The sequence below is a fragment of the Xylocopa sonorina genome, chromosome 1 (assembly GCF_050948175.1).
Source record: "Xylocopa sonorina isolate GNS202 chromosome 1, iyXylSono1_principal, whole genome shotgun sequence".
Taxonomy (NCBI): domain Eukaryota; kingdom Metazoa; phylum Arthropoda; class Insecta; order Hymenoptera; family Apidae; genus Xylocopa; species Xylocopa sonorina.
The window spans coordinates 7,946,867-7,963,998 of record NC_135193.1 but is presented as its reverse complement, the minus strand read 5'-3'; the positions used below and the strand labels follow the sequence as shown (position 1 = coordinate 7,963,998).

At 45.2% G+C, this 17,132-nt stretch overlaps 1 protein-coding gene across 4 annotated transcripts in view; it reads right to left on the bottom strand.

Annotated features, from left to right (window-relative positions):
• The window catches only part of Mtd (TLD domain-containing protein mustard), a 177,419-nt gene that overhangs the window by 98,123 nt on the left and 62,164 nt on the right, over window positions 1–17,132 (bottom strand). The gene's annotated exons all lie outside the window — the stretch shown is intronic.

Below are 17,132 nucleotides of genomic sequence, written 5' to 3'. Positions count from 1 at the left end.
GCGTCGGTTGGGAAATACGGAAGGCATCGGTCGCGTACCGTTAAGGCGCATACGGCATTATTCCGGCGTCGGTGAAAGCAGCCACGGCGGCGTACCGAGTGACCGCCTTTTCACTCCTCGTGAAACGTGCTATCGGCACGAATACACACCGCGGCCTGTACCAACCAACGCCGACCTGAACCAGCCGCAAACCTGTGTGTATTATCGATCAGACCTGTCCGCGGGTGTGTGCACCTATATACAGGCCGGGAACACCGCGAGATCCACCAGCAGATCGTTGACCCAGGAGGAATCGCGCGCAGAAACCAGCCGACGTTCCTCGCCCGACGACTACTACTACTACTACTACTACTACCACCTTTTCCCCCTCGTGCGCCTTTTGCCAACCGTTTGTTTCTCTATTTTCTAGTAACTCGAAAGCCCTTGTTGGAAACTCGTTCCTCGTCTCTTTACCGATTCGAACCAAGCTTCGTCGTGAACCACTCGTCGGAGCTACCGTTCCTCTTCTTGTCTTCTTCGTCTTCGTCGTCGTCTCTGGCGAACAACGCTGAATCACACACGTCACGCACCACCGAACTCGTCGACGAATTCGACTCTCTGATAACGGTTCCCGCGAGAGGCAAAACCGTGTTATTATTCCTCTTCTTCTTCTTCCTCCTCCTCCTGTTCTTCTGCTTCCTTCCACAAACGAAGCTCCCGGGTGACTTTCCCCTTTTTTCTAATTTCCACGAAGCAACCTCCGTCGCTTCCGTCTTCGCTCGGTAGGGGGACGGCTTTCAGGTTAACGACACGGGACTATTCGATAGCTGCTCCGAGAGCCGCGCTCTTTTTTTCCCTCTTCTCTTTAGACGGTACGTGGAAACGACCGGAGCGGAGTCAAGGCTGGCCCGTTCGTTCGCCACGAACGACCATCTATCCGAAGCACCGCGACACTCCGTCCCTTTTTAACGCCTCTGCTCGCGCGATCTCGCCGGCGATCGCGTCGCGATTTCGAGCGCGCGATCGATCGATCGCGAACACCGATTTTCAAACGAGCACACGCGGCGAGACGCGCGATCTTCCGGTACCCTCGCGAAACAGCGCTCGAGAATATCGAGGGACCCTCGTGCGTCCCCGCCAACGAACGGACCGACCGGATAAAGAGAGCGGTCGATACGTAATCGAAGAGCGAAAAAGAAGTAGAGGACGGCCCCCCCCCGACTTTCTCTCACTTTTTCTTTCTCCCGTTCTCTTTTTTTTTCTTTTTTGCTTCGTTGCTCTCTCGTCGTGGTCGTCGTCGTCGTCGTTCTGTCACGATCGCGTCTGGCTGAGGCTCGCGCGCACGCGCACCTGCTGCTAACCGAGCACACTCCGGCGGGCACGACAGCCGGTTTCTACCGAACAAATCGGAAATATGTATCGGGGAAACAACGAACACCACGAATGCATCGACAGCCCGTCACCAGAATCGAGTATCGCAGCGACTAAGCGAGAACGAAGCCGACTGCTTGTATTTATACACGTCGAGGCACTCGGCCGAGACTGTCTCTTCGGGCGCATCCCCCACCTCCCGGGACCAAGTGTACCCAACAAGAAACACGCACAGAAGACGCACTAAGCACGACTTCGCGTTCTTACGATCGTTTACAAACAGCCTTTTCTCTCTCCCTCTCCCTCTCTCCATCTTTCTCTTTCTATTTCTCTTTCGATACACCGTCACGGTTGCCCGAAATAATTATGGGATCGCGCGGCGAACAAGAGCGATCGTGCGAGCCGATTCCAGGGGAAATAGCGGGTTTCAAGGAGCCTCGATGCGCTCTACGACGATGGAACGTTTAAATGGACGCGCTTATTTCATCCCCATGGTACACCACGCCGTGGATACTTATCGCATCGCTTGGCATATCGCTTGGCATATCGCTTGGCAATTTGCTGGACGCGTGTACATCGTGCTCGTACAGCGTTACGACTGGTCAAATAATTCGAGGTCAACTTATTCGATTGTCCTTCGTCGTTCGAACAAAAATCGTAAACGCATCGATGTATAAGATTCCTAGGCTTTGCCAGTAAAAAAAAAAAATTGTTTCGCTTTTGTCTTGCTTCTGGCTTTGAAACGCTGAAACGACGTCGTCGACTCTCGTCGTTCGTCGAATCGAGCACGCGTAAGAGAAGAATCGCAGCGAAGAACCACCTGTTTTCGAACGGCTCTCTCGATAAACCCGGTGTTATAATTGAAAAATGCACGAGTCACGGTGTTTCTTGCGATACTGGCGTCCGATTCATTCATCGCGAGAATGGAATCGCGCCGTTTCCAGCGAAGCGATACATTATCGAAACGGGCCGTGCAAACCGATACGAAAATGGCCTGATTCAGAATAATGTTCGAGGAACGTCGAGCACGGCTACATAGATTACAGGCAACAATGGGCGACTGAATGACAAGAAATCGGTATCATCGGTGTTTACCGAGATTAACGAGCCACTTGTACCTTCGTAACAATACGAACGAGCGAAACGTCATTTTCGAAACGATTATTCGATCGATATTTCGATATCAACATCGCACCTGACTCGCCAATCATAAGTAATCATAAGTAATATTAAGTTGATCGCGTCGAGATATCTCGTTGCTCGAAGCTGGAAGACGAATCGAGGATTAGCATCGGTCGAGCAAAGTTTGACGAAAACAAAGGTAACGGCTGGAAGGAAAGTCGACGGTATGCAGTCGAGAGAATGAATCTCGCGTGCACGCGTAAACGCAGAGGAGGTTGGCGAAATAAATTTCTGCCAAGCGGACTCGTGTGCCTTGTATCTCGAGCTGGCAATAAAGATTCTCATTGATAATGAGGCGGCAAACACCGCGAGCCTCCTCTGTTTCCCCTCGTTCGATTAACCTCTTCTGCCAGTAGCCAGGTCTGATGTAGACAGCCGGCGAAAATGTAGGAAGTTATCGCGGGCAAAACAGCTTTCGAACTGTCTGCCAATCGTAAATTCATTTCATAATCCACTTTTAACGATCCGTCGTTAGCGGGAGCAGCTCTGAATCGACGAGCCGCGCGTTACCTAACCTGCTCTTACCCGGCTGCACAGATTATTAATCTCATTATGGAGCAATACGGAGGCTGGAACTGCGTGCAATTTGCTCGTCGCTCTGTCAGGAAGTCTCTAATGTAACTTTGTTAATATTTTAATAGGTTTCGCAATGACCGTCCTTGTTTAACGCGCTGCAACGCCGTACACTTTTAACAGCGCGCGTTCTCTTTCAAGTATCTCGATACGAATGTACGATCCTTTTCCTTCTTCAGGCTTATTTAATCGCTTAGAATTATGGTGCAACGCGGACGAGAAACCATCGTAATGAAAGTACAAATCATTATGTCATTTCGTTCGTCACGGTTCTATCGTGTCTACGAGCACCAGGTAGATTACTATGTCAGCCATTTTGTGTTATAATCCGTTTCGAGCATTTATCGAGGGGTTGTTCGACGACAGAAAAAGATAGCGAGCGTTGATCCCTCTAGGATTCGAGCTTAAAATTCCGAGACTACGATGCATCGAAGCTTTCCAAACAGCTACCGAACGGGCCGCCATCAGCCCTCGATTCTATTCCCAAACTCCGGTTTTCACAACGCTCCCAAACTGAAACTCGATTGCGCAACCCGCGACATATCGTTCGCGTGATTCACGAGCATGTCACGGGACAGTTTTTCACCGCGATATGACTTTGACCCAATTCGCTGAAACGGCCGGAGCGTTCGAACTTCGAACCACGCCATAAGCACCGTTTCTAAAATTAATGAATCCACGAAGTCGTCGAATCGAGCGCGCTCACCACCGGACGCTCTTTTTTTCTTGGGGATTCTCGCGTTCTCCTCCGGTAGGAGAGAAAAATAAAATGGAAAACGTTCGAAGACCGCGCCTGTCGAGAAACGCTGCCGGCTGCGACAGCGGCGGCTATGGTCGCCGTCTCTCTGCCGGGACCAACAGAGTTAATTGGCTGAATCGAATTAAGAGCTAGCCGGTATTTTCATCGTTGCAATTCTCTAATTGACCGCGGACGAATTGACCAATTGCATCCACCGGTTTGCACGTCCGCCTCTCGTTAACCCTGGGAGCCTTCGTCGGGAGAGCGGCGCACGATTTGACGGAAAACGGCGTGCATCCGTCTTTAGTTTAATCGAAGAGTAATGGTAAACAATTAGGAACGTCGCGGAGCAGCCATTTTTCACGAAAATAGTCGATTCCACCATTTTCATCGACGCGAGTTCTTTAGAGAAACTGCTTTTCCAAACATACCATCTAATACTCTTAAAAAGCTTCCGTATTAATGAACTTCCATCAGCCGTCGACTCTCTTCTTGTTTTCCTCCTCGTTCGAGAGTTTGCAGTGCGCGAGGAAAAATTTGCTAATCCTCCAAAGATACTCGAACTAAAAACTAAACACGACACAGCGATAAAAGCGATCAAACACGAAGATTCTACAGTCGAAGTACGACGATCTTCGCGGAAAACAGTCGAGCGTGAAGCAGAAAGTTTTCCTCTGGGAACGAATTTCGCGCAAGAAACGACGAGCACCTTCCACCAACAGCCTTATCAACCGACTGCTTATCAACAACCTCACGTGGACTGGAGACAGGTTTATGGCCCGAGCACTGGAATCGCGGACGACTCTATCGCCGCTACCTCGAACCGTTCTCCTTTCTTCATCGCACGACTGCGACGCGAGCATTTTCCGCCCGGTTCTGCCTCGTTTCGAGAAAGCTACGAGGCTGCATGCAAACAGACGCGACGATTTTCCTCGCTACCATCGCGAACGAGGAGCGACGTCGAGCAACGAGATTCGAGGCACGTGCGCGAGCGAACAAACAACCCCTGATTCGACTCTGCATGAATTTCTTCGCAACCCCCCCGAGCTGTATTCTCGCTGGCAAAATGCGTCTACGTTCGCACGTCCGCGATTTATCGCCGGATATACAAAGTACACAATTTTTATTCGTACACGCAGATGTACGCGCGCAGATTAAAAGAAATATTCGCGTAATAATTTCGTGCAAAGCGATTATATTATTTCGAGATTATCGATGTTTAACTTTTACCACTGTATCGACTGTACGAAAATACGAAGTAACGGTGGACAGTGCGAGAATAGATTAGCAACTAGTCGCGTTACCTAATCTACGTTTACAAGTTATATTTACTAATTGAGGTCGGAGAAAGGAAAAGTTTGCTGGACAAAGGCCAGTGCGAGTAAGAGTTTTGCGTAGAATTCATTGAGATTAACGGAATTCGAATTATTCTAATAAAGCAATTTACCCCGATCTATACATTCCGTCCAGCCACCGTTTCGAACCAGTCTAACCCTAAAATCTAGTTAACCCTCGATCCCTATCGTTAACCAACTACCCGAGTGCCCATCTCGAAGCCTTCTCTTTCACCGTCGAATTCGATGCTCTCTCCTACACCAGCCAGACGTTTCACGCTAAAGAAACGATTTTTTTCAACCTTCCTATCTGAACGGGAGCTTTCGCGTTTTTAAATTCGAGAGGAGTCGCATCTCCATCCGGGACCAAAATGGCGGCGCGCCGTCGTCGAATGGCAAACGGCGCTCCAGAGAATCGCGGGCGAGCTCTCGTTTCGCGTCGAGCTACACCGTTATCGAGCCCTAAACGGTCATTAGCCAGTGTAGAGGAACCGATTTCGACGCGTTTAGGGTAAACGTGTGTACAGTCGAGAACCCCGCGAGTCCGTCGATTACCACTGGTTATGGGTGGTCGTTTGCAGTGGGAAACGGTGCTCGTGTAATCGCCAACGGAATTGCTCGTTCAAATTGTTGGAACGCGTTCTGGATGCAAAATGGTGGAAACGAGCATTGGGACGCGTCGCGTTTCGTACGCGTCGCGATCCAGGAATGGCCAACGGGATCGAGGTCTGGATCGATATTGCAAGTTGGGCTGATTAACCTTGGCCGATTTTCGCGAGATTCTTTGAGGAACCGCTCTCTTAATTGCAGCTGGTGACAATGACCGGTTATGGGAGCCGTTGTGAAACGAGAGCTCTGCGTCAAAGAGAGGGTGCTGGATCGATCGGAAGGACATTGAAAATGATACGCGTATAGCTGGACACGAATCTGAATGTACCGTCTGGAAACATGAAATTTATGGGATGACGTTGGGGATAACGTTAGTAATTATTACATTAATTTGATCTCGTTTGGTTAATAACGTAAGTCTGTACAAGTTGATTTTCGCTATTCTTCGGTAATATATTATTAGAAAAATCAGCAGCGTCGGTCCGCGTGTATGTACCATTTTATAAAATACAGACAACAGTTGAACGATACGATCGGAATAAAAAATGGTATTAAAAAGGAAATTTATCTAGCTTTGAATTGGAGAAACATCGGATAAATTTCATTCAACGGAGATCATTGTCATTGCCCGCTATTTATCGCACGTTAACGCAACGATAACGCGAAACGGGAATGAAGAACGTGAAATGAATTTACATTCCGCGCGCGTAAAAAGCAAGGCTCAGCGTTTTTCCATGATCGAACGTGCTACCGTAAATCCTCCGCGCGCTCTGATTTCCGCAAGAAATTCTCCGCTCCGGTGTGCCATTAATGCGACCTAATCGAGTTGTACAGAGGACGGCGGAGGGACGTAAAATAAATTTGCATTCCGCGTGCATGGAAGCCAGCCAGGGTTTAGCGATCAGCCGCGCTGCCATTAAACCTGTGCTATGATTTTCGTAAGTCCTCCGTGGCTGTTGGCTATTAACGCGACCCGGAGGGCTCCTTGCGGAAACCGTGGCATAAATCCGCGAGCGGCTTCATATTAACTCGGCTGATATTTTCGCTAATGCGAAATATACTGCCACGGAAAAAGTATTTCGTCGGGAAAATTTCTTAAATGCTAAACCAACGTATTCGAATTACTACTTTCGATCATCTCCTTCTTCTTTCTTCCCCTCGCGAAAAAGAAAACAACGTGGCACGCATAATTTCTTAAGGTAATCATTTATTAACATTCGTTAACAAATGTGTTCGTACGTTTAACAATAAAAAAAAGTTAAACGCACGAGAGATAAATAAATAGAAAATACCCGCTCTCTCCGTCTCGTGAGAATTAATTATTCTTTTAATCACGTGCATCCTTGGTTTAACGTGCACGTATTGTGTCTAGCGCACAGCGAGCGACAATTTACCGTGCAAGGCCGAGCTGCAGCTAGTAGCTAGCTGTTCTAATCTAACCCGGAAAGCAAAAATTATCAATGTTTAAAGAATACACTCTTCTATCAATATTTGCGAGCATCGAGAAACATTAAGACTACTTGGTACATTGAATTAATCACGCGCAGTCGGATTTCAGAGAACGCGGACTGCTCGAGACAAAACGCGAGATCAACAACGGGACGAGCTCGAGCGAAAACTCGTCCGAGGAGAGAGCAATCGAGACGTTCGGATGATCGTGAAACGTGCATCAGACGTGGATTAAATATAAAATTCCGACGAACGAAGGAAAGCTCCGGGTGCAAAATGGCGGCGGGTCCGCGTCGCGTGGTTGCCTCCTGAGCGCAGCAGACTTTCACTCGCGCCCCGCAAAAACGAGCTGTCGCGCGGACGTTTGCCCAATCTTGGCCAGCGATTTGTTTGAGAAAACCGGCGCGAGGCTCTGGCCAGTTCCCACGAGGGAACGAAACGAAGGGTTACATCAAGGTGGGAGGTGCTGCGAGTGCTACAGCGACGCAAAGAGAAAGTTACGAACGCTGCGCGCTTGATATTACCCGAGGAACCTTGCTTTTCTTTCTCTCGTAGCCGGAAGGGTAGCCGAAAAGCTTATTTTTCTTTTCGAATTCGCGAAAGCAATTAAGGGCAATTATTGAGATCGCCAGACTCGTCGTGGAAGGGACGCAAATTTCAGGTCACGCGAAATTTCATCGATACGATCGATGACGAGACGATGCGAGCGATTTTAGATTCGGTTCGGTTAGATTTTCGAAGAAAATTCAAATAAGAATTATTTAGAGAAGATAAAAAGCGAGATAAGGGGCAAATGTTTTTGATGTTTGATGGTAGATACGGAAATTATACAGAACAATTTACGGTGAATTACGATTTCAGCAACGTTTGCGAACTAGAATTATGTTTATTTGAAATTTAAGAGGCGGACTTAAAAGTAATACCGGGATCGACTACAATTATCCGAGTGATGTACGGCTTTTTGGATAATTGGCTGGAATTTTCGAGATACAGCAACCGCGGACGCGTAGCCGAGGAAAAGGCCACAGAAAATAGCTAGATAAGATCGCGTACGATCTATCACAAGCGCAATTAGCTAATCCTTTTATTATTAAAATTGCCTCGTTATCGCGACAAGATCTACGGTCCGCGTTGAACCTCGTTAATTATGCGTATCTACTTTGTATCGGGAAGCAGCGTGGTAATTCGTCGATGTCTGCGCGATGGCACGCATGTAAATCTATATCGAAACGGAATCGCCACAATTGAAACCAGACCGCTTCGAGCAGCCTCTAAAATTCTAAAAACAACACCTCGAACAAACATTCTGCGCAATCTCAAGCGGAGATGGTTACCAGGGAGCAAGAAAAATTGTTCATAAAGCTTTCCGCGAACGCGAAATTTCATCGATTTCCTCGAATTTTACGAATTCTCCGATTTTTCGTTTTACGGTACAAATTTTTCTCTCCTTTTCCTGCCTTCTGTTTCGCGCGTGTAATTACCATGAATTTCGTTGATGGTCGATGATGGATATTAAGTATAAAGTGTCTTTCTTTTTTTTTTTTTATTCATAAAAGTATGTAAAATGGCTATCTGCCATAATTTGCCTACACATCGCTAAAAAATGAACGACTATAACCATTATCCGCGGTAATGGGTTAATCAATCCTCCCATTATTATATTTAATAGACAATGATTACACGAATCTTGAACAGGTCGAAATAAAGTGTAGAACTTGTTCGAGAGCTATCTGATTAAAATATTAATAATCTAAACACGCGTCGACGCTTTTTCCAGCCGTATTACGAAATGTATAATTAAAAAAAAAAGAAAAAGAAAAAAGAAGCAACACCGTTGGCGAATGTGCGACAATCTAATCTTCCCTTGCACCTATCTTATCTACATGTTCCACATAACCAAATATACAACAACACTTTGACCTCGTATCATTGTCCAGCGAATGAATTTTTTGCCAACCGTTCCAATCAGTCGATGAGCCAACGTGTATCGAATCGAAAACATCTGTTGGCCAATCGGTTCGCGGATTTCTGACCGCCGCTCGGATCGTTATTCAACGGGTCACGCGGCTCTCGAGAGGTTTCTGGGAAAGAGAGTCCCCTATGTACGCAAATTCGTGACGATAAGCCGCGTTAGACGAATTTTCGGAGGCGAGTGTCACTCGCGAGATAAGCCGGATCTCGACGCGACAACAGCAGCACGCGCCGCTGTTGCGAGATCAACTCGAACGGGAGGAACGTTCTACGTGACCGCCTGCACATTCTCCGTCGAGGCTCCAAAGAATCGAATCTGCGCCAGGGTGAAATGTTCTGTTTGCGTTTAACAGCCTTATCGCTTCGACTCGAGTCCTATTAACTGAAGTTAACTCGCTTCGACTCGAACTCGCGTTCGGAGAAGTTGAGCTATTCGAGTTCGAGTTTGCGATGGGACAAGTCGAGTTACTCGCACTGAAGTTTGTATTCGAACAAGTCGAGTCGCACTGCATTCGAATCGTACAATTCTAAATCACGCTTCGACAAATCCACGACACTCGAGTCTCTCGATTTCGTACGAAGATTTAATCGAGCTCGATGAAAATGTAAACGAGCAGCTTTTCATCTACGAGTGGAAAACGAAGACAAGTGATCGCCAAGCGTGATTCGAGCACCGTTCCTACGAGAACGACGTTCCGCATAGTCGCAGTAGTAAGCAGACGTCCAGAAATGCCAGCGTTTATTCGAGATTCCACTTCGAGCATCATCCAGCGAAGAGCCAACGTTATGGTTTTATCGATCGTTCGATGGAGGGAACATCGCGACTATAAAAAGCGACATTCGTCATCGTCTCGATCCCAGTATGAATCGACGAACAATCAGAGGACCGTTAAGAATATTGATTAGACGCGAATCGAACGCGAGTGTCCGTCAAGTTTCTGTCGATCGATTGGAACTTAATCCGTTCATTTTTATCTATTCTAGCAATTTTGTAGAAACTGTTGCGCAACTGGAAATACCGTTGAAGGAAACTCAGCTGCGAAACGAAGATTTACCCGAAGAACGACCCTGAACGACACCTGAAAGAACGATCCACGGTCTGTCGCTTTGACAATGACTAATATGAATGTAAATGCCGTTTTATAGTTCGTTGCTCGGACTAATCGGGTTGCTCGATCTCGATATTGGGTAATCAGTTTGGTTAACGGTTTTTAAATCATTTCTCTGGTCTCCGCGGACTCGTTCTTATTAACTGTACAATTGAGAACCAGTCTCGTTCACTTGAATTCAAGCGAGTTCACTTTTCCGTACGGAACTTGTATCAAAAGTCTGCATTGCAGGAGTCGAGGTAACTCGTCAACTTGGCCCAACCGATGCAAACCTGGTACATACTTGAAACACATTTTCAATTCCTCTTTAAACCTTCTAAATCGAACTTCTTCTTAAATCTGAAAGCTATTTTCTTATTGTACAATCATTCGATTTTCCATTCACCGTTTAAAATCGCGAAGTCGAATTCGAGAGACAAGTTCACACGAGTACACGTCGGCCACGAACCGAGGCTGCTGTCGATTCGAAGAAAGCTACTTAGCGATCGCCTCGAATTCAAGTCACTCGACTGCTCCGAACCGTACGAGCAACGCGAATGGAAGAAGAGAGAAGGTGCATCGAATGACGATCGATCGCGATCCGAACGCGATTGTTCCTCGTTGCGTAATTAGATACCTGTTGCACGATCGCAGTGAAAGTCGTCGACCGATAAAAACGAAATTATTGCACCGCGTTACACCTGCAGACTCGAGAACGCGACTCGCGCCGCTTGAACCGTGCGAATCGCGGTACGCGGCGAGTCGTGACGAGCCTCGATTCGATTGCTCCTGGCTGCACGCAGTCGAGAGGGTCGAAAACTGCGAAACGCTTTCCAGTGTTCCGCAAAGTGGTCGTCGCGAGTGAGAATTGCTCGCAACCGCTAGCGAAATCTAATTCGCGACGTAATCGGAAAACGACTCGCTGATCGATTCGCGTTCTCTGCGACGAATCGTATGATTCGACGAGAGAGCTGCGACGGATAAGAAAGAAAGAGTAAAGAAAGAAAAGAGGCGCAGGAGACAACTTCGACAAACGGCGCGCGATGATAATCGCGAGGGGATCAAAAGTGGACGCGAGTGGCCGGTTCGGGAGGTGACGAACAGGTTTCCTCGTCGAAAGAAACGCGAGGCATCGATCGTGCTACCGTTATCGCGAATCTGATGCAACCTTCCAGATATTTCTGTAGCAATTACGATCGGTCCCGGGTCAGAAAGCGGTTTTCCGAGAACCTGCGCGGCGGTATCAGCGCGCGAAAACAAAAAGCACCTCGATTAAAACCAGACCAGTGGACTCCGCCAGCTTTATCGCGAGCGAGCGAGCGAGCGATACCAATCGCGCGACGACTGATCCAGCGAATTGTCATCGAACGGCATCGAGAAGCACTTATTACTGGCTCCTCGAACCGGTATAATAAATTCAATCAATTTAACGAGTCACTGAATAATTAATTACGACGGATTTATCCGAGCAGAGACTCGATTCGTCTTGGTTTGATACTTAACACAGTCGAAGATGAGAAATTAAACGTAGAGATTTAATGAACTTCTGTTCAGTGAAACGGAGGATTTTTGTTTAGCACGAATTCGTTCCGCGAAGGCAGAGTCAGAGATAATTGAGCGACGTTCAATGCACAGTCTCTAACTTTTACTTTCTTCGATTAGTCCCACGTGTAATTTCCATCGTGCGCCTCTTTTTCTGTTATCTAAGAACGCAGAAGGTAACCAATTAAATCTACTTATATCTCGTTTTATTCGAGACCCATTAATCATCGTCAAATTGAAGTTCTCTTAAATTAATTGTTTAATAATGAAACAGCAATCTTGCAGTCTTAAAAGAAAATTTTAGTCAAACACTACGATATACCATTACTGAAAATAAAATGTAAACACAGCCACGAGCACGGTTTACAATTAATCGTGAACTGGAAAGCATTTCGAGCAGCGAAATGGCAGATTATGCTCGATCAAAACCGCAGCCGGACAATACCGTAGGTTGGGTTTCAACGTAGGCCAGGAACGTTTTGCAGAGCTCGATTTTCAGAGCTTTCCCCGTATTTGTCGATACTGAATTCAAGCAGCGCCGCTTCGATCCGTAAACAATCGTCGGTAAACGCGAACGAGAAATCATCAGCTTTGTACGTCAATCAAATATTAAACTAAGCGGTCTAAACCGTCGTTTGGTTGCGCAGACGCGTCACTCTGGTTCAAAGTGAGGTCTGTATCGATCCCAGGGGGTCCAATTCGACCCGCAAATGGTCCATGTCAGTGAAAACAAAAAAATTCAGCTGTACAGTATTGGCACATGAAATTTCGCCTTTTGTCAGCTTCGAAAACGCGTTTAAATTTGATGAATTCAAAAAATCAATATTTACGAAAGAAGGGTGGTCTGTCTGCCCACAGGATGAGTCGAATTGTAACGTTAGTTACGATTATGCTACGCTGACGGTGTGCACAGTTCAGCAATGAAATTAGTGAAAAAAATTCTAATTCCCTGTGTACGTGTGTACAAATGGCTGGTCAACGATTCTGACCTTAACGGAGCTCGTTAACGGAAACGCGTGCTGCGGCTGTCTAATGAGAAACGACGACAGCGGATAGAGACGCGTCACGCGTTTCTGCTGGGAAAGCCACCTGTTCCAGAGACGATGCTCTCGTGTTTGTACCTCGAAATAGAAGTGACAAAAGTGTTCCTCCATTCGTTAGCTCCTATCTGAACGGACAGGTTTTGTGTCTAGGCGAAAATAAGCAAATGACTTGGCAGTTTTAAGGCCCACTTGTTCGACAACCACGCGTCGATCGACATGATCGCTAGGTTTACGACACGAGGTGTGGTACGAAAGAATTCTTCGTTCAGTCTCGTTAAATTAACAGTAAAAGTCCTTTCACTCTGGAGAGATTTTCACAAAAAAGCTCACCGTTTATAAAAACAGGAAAAGAGATGTCTTTTTAAAGATACAAAAATTATGGACATCGATCAAGCAGATTGCGCGGTGTCCAATGAAGCTGATCCTTTTAATCCGATCGAATTAACCGTAATTTCGTTATTCGTCCGAAATGTCAAGAGCAAAGTATTTATAGATAAGATATTCATCGTTCGTCTGTCTTTGATGCGACTCGCGTGCCGTGACTCATTGGCCACGAATGTTCTCCACCAGCCGAATTCGAGTACGAAACCCGTCGTTCTCTAGCAGAATTTCGGTCCGTGTCCAAATGGTTCCTTCGACCCCCTTTTGTATTCAACAAACAAACGTTACTTCCACCAGCAATCCGTATATCGATTGTACACCCTGTTTTTCAGTAGAAAATTAAATGTCTGATTTCTGGTTGTTCAATTTTCAAAATTAAAAATTTGCCAACAAGTAAATCTTGTTACCTTTTACACCTTTACAGTTGTAGAGTAATTGAAAATACAGGATTTTTACGTATTTTTTTTTTTCATTGGTAATGATTAATATTTAAGGGGTGACATCGATCCTCGAAGTTGGAGGAAACGAGAATTCTCGCCTTTTGAGACTCTTCCTCCTTCGACACTCATTTAACATTTAAAACGCCACCAAAAAAGTGGTCCTCAGCATTTCAACCGAGCAACTACGCGAGGAAGCTAAAAACGCAACGAATTGAATTTCTCTTATTTGCCGTGTTATACGAGAAATCAGGTTTACATGGAAACAGTAGTCGCGATATCTTCGATTCGTTATAGAAATTCACGATATACTCGACTACAGAAGAGATTTGAAAATGTTAACACACGATTGCATACATAAGTTTGGTTACGCTCGCGTTTATCAGGGAGACTAAAGAGAAACGAGAGATCGAAGTTTATCTGAGGAGATGGTAGGGTGGTTTTGATTATTTTTTGCTGCGAGTCGATATCAGTGAACTTTCCAGAAATAAATAATAATATACTCTGTATTGTACGCGATGATATCTAGTAAATCCAACTGCTTCTGGTTCCACCATTTCTATATTACTTGATGAACTTTGTTCAAGAATGGACTCGATGATTACTGGGAATGTATAATTGTACGAATGATTCAATACGATTTGTTCCAGCAAAGTTCGCGAAGCTGATTATGTGGCGAATAAATGTACGTAGATAGTCATTCATCGGCACAATTTATTGTAGTAACGATTAAAGGCGTAATAAATCGGTACGCGAGTGGCAGTTTGAATCCATTCAATTTTGAAATCACGACTTCTACCGAATTCTTTTAAGCTTATCGAACTCGTCGATAATTTCTGAGAAAAGGAATTATCTACAATTACAGATAAAGAATCGTGGAACGCAACATTGCTCGAAACTTTCTCCGACGTGTTAGAAACCTTTGAAAATAATTATCAGCGGCGATTGAAACGCGACTTTCAGAAAATAAAATCGAGCTCGATCGGTTGTACCCTCGGAGAATGAACTGTCGCATAAATAAAGCAGACGAAATCCTATCGAAACGCGTTTCATAAAATAAGTACGTACGAACACGTTCGGCAAACCGTTCGAGATCAAACAGTCCCCGTCGCCGTTTCACCAACTTTCCACTGGATTCGATTTGTTAATTTAAACAAGCCTCGGGACAGCCAGCTAAACGGAGAACCAACAAAGTCGCCATTTTCCACAGCGACCAAGTTTCACTGGGAAGAGAGAATCGTTGGAGAAAATCACGAGCACCATCCCTCTCGACGCCTCTTCGGATTCGTTCAATCAAAATAGACGAGAAAAACACACCGCGGAGCAACGCTGAGAGCGTTGCATCCTCCACTTCCGTTTAAGACCAGGCAACGTTTCCGTAAAGGTTCGTAAAAAGTCGAGCGGAGTTTGTTTGCAGTTACGAATCCGTTCGCAGTTTCCGAGGAACCGTCAAAGAGGAACTTCTCCCGAGAACCTCGTCTGGACATTTCCTCGGTTTTCCGTATTTTCTTGTCCTCCGTTCCAACGAGTCGACGACGACGCAAGCGGGCATTTAATCAACGAAGCGACGGAAACGACGCAGCAACGCACCTGTCTCTGCTCGGCGATTTGCATCCGCGGGATAATTATGCTCTAATAATTGCAAATATAATTAAAACCGCGTAATCTCATGAATATTCGATCGAGCGTTCCGCGTGGAACGCCTCGACCCAAGGAAGCGAACGCGACTCTAATGGCAGGGTGATAAGAACGGTTAAACTAGCAACAAACTACTTCTGCGAGTCACATCCGACATCTGTTTCGTTTATCACAATTGTTCTCTCTCTCTCTCTCTCTCTCGTATCTTTCGAGATAATGATAATAGCAGATATCGAAGTGTGGTGTGAAACTGTAATTTTTGGTAATTACCGTTGTTTTGTGACGCTTCTTCATTTTTCATCGAAGAATGCCAAGTTGAATATTAGTTTTCAAGATATTACAAAAATTGGAATTCATTTTCGATTCTTCGATGCGTCGATTCGATGGTCTTTGGACTTTTATTTGGACTTCATTTGCAAAGAAAATTCTCGAGGTTTAACGTGAATCCTTTTTGTAAAGCTTTGTATACCGCTTGTATCATTTAACGAAAGATCATTTTTAACCGACAAACTAATTTCTCGAACACGTGACTTTACATGGCGCAATATTCAACTAATATTTCCTGCTGCCACGATCGAAAAAAGTATTAGACAAAGATCATTAATCAAGGATTTCGATGGACGCCTAAGTGGCACCTCGCGCCGATACGCATAAATAGAAAATGGCCGCCGCTCCAGCTTAACCCATAGCAGGCCAATAAGGTCGTTCAGCTGCGCGAGTTGCTGGAATTTTAAAATGTCGAACACACCTTTCCGGATGTCGATAAATATTTCCCAGCCGTCAGCTACAATAAACATAAAGTTTGATCCTGGCCGCCCCCGTCTTGCAATCGCGTTACTTCATCGAGTAACGTCAGCGTTTAAAGTGGTTTCCACACTTATTTCCCAAATTTATTTCTCGCGACAATATGGCGATGCGAGTAACAGTTATCGCGATACATTCATTACGATTGTAATTAAATTGCTATCTAAAAAAATTGAAATATATAGCAAATTGTTTAACGTCTCCTCCTGTTAAATATTCAAAAGAGTTAAGAGCCTTCTTTAAATACCAGAGGCTAATTTTTAAACGAACGTATATCCAGTACTTCCTGTAGTTTCGTATACAGCAATTGAAAAGTTCTCTTCTGGCAAGCTTTAAATAACTAGATACGTGTTCCATGGTTAAATAAATCAGTGCGTCCATGGTGATTAATCACCGCAAGTTTATTTTTACAATGTGTATGCGATACATCGTGTAGTTTAGAAGAAAGTACCGAAGCTGTTCTGGAATCTAATTTAAAAAAATGTTACGTAACTCACAAGTACCAAAATTGAAAAAAACTAAAGCTAAATCGATCAAATTGGTTGGTTATACGTAACAATAAAAACATCAGTTGAAATATTAGCAAATAAAATATCTAAGGAAGAGAAGAGATGTCCGAAGATTTAGGTATCTACGAGGTTCAGAGAAGACAGTCTGAAGAAGTTCCGATCAGTGTCATCAAAGGATCACAGTGTCTAGCAGAATACTAAACGTCTCTCCTTTCATACTACACTCTGTATCGTAAACCTAGCGAACATTCCAATCGACGTGGCTGTCTATCATGTACCCTATCAAACCCCTGAGTCCTTTCTTTTTGAGTACTGCCTAATAATTGGAATAAAATGGACAAACGAGTCACGTGGACTTTTAAATAGATCCATGACGAAGAATTTAGTATATATTCAAAATGGTCCAATTAATAATTATGCCAACAGGATAGTACATTTAAAATAAGAGGAGAAGGGATGATTTCGAGACTAATGGAAGCAGTG